Source organism: Triticum aestivum, chromosome 7A (assembly GCF_018294505.1).
Source record: "Triticum aestivum cultivar Chinese Spring chromosome 7A, IWGSC CS RefSeq v2.1, whole genome shotgun sequence".
NCBI classification, from domain to species: domain Eukaryota; kingdom Viridiplantae; phylum Streptophyta; class Magnoliopsida; order Poales; family Poaceae; genus Triticum; species Triticum aestivum.
Window position 1 is genome coordinate 333,007,316 of NC_057812.1, and position 318 is coordinate 333,007,633.

A 318-nucleotide genomic window follows, 5' to 3' on the forward strand; every position below is an offset into this window, starting at 1 on the left:
CCTATTTATAGAGGCCCTGGTCCTCTTCCAAAATATTGAGCGGGAAGGGATCCCACAGCGGCCAAATTCAAAGGGAGACAACTAGTACAAGCTATCCTGACAAAAGTGGTCTTCGCCTGCCCAAGGCTCTGGTGGTGATGTTGTCTTGGGCTTTAGGATGACCTCCGTCTTGTCGTCCTGCTAGTCTTGTTCTTATTGCACCGATATGGAAACCTTTGCCTGCTACCTTGGGACTCCTCGTCTGCGCTTGCCCCCTTTAGCACCAAAGAGGAAACAAGGACACTGCGCATTGGCGCCCGCCTGGTTCCAGTCGTCATG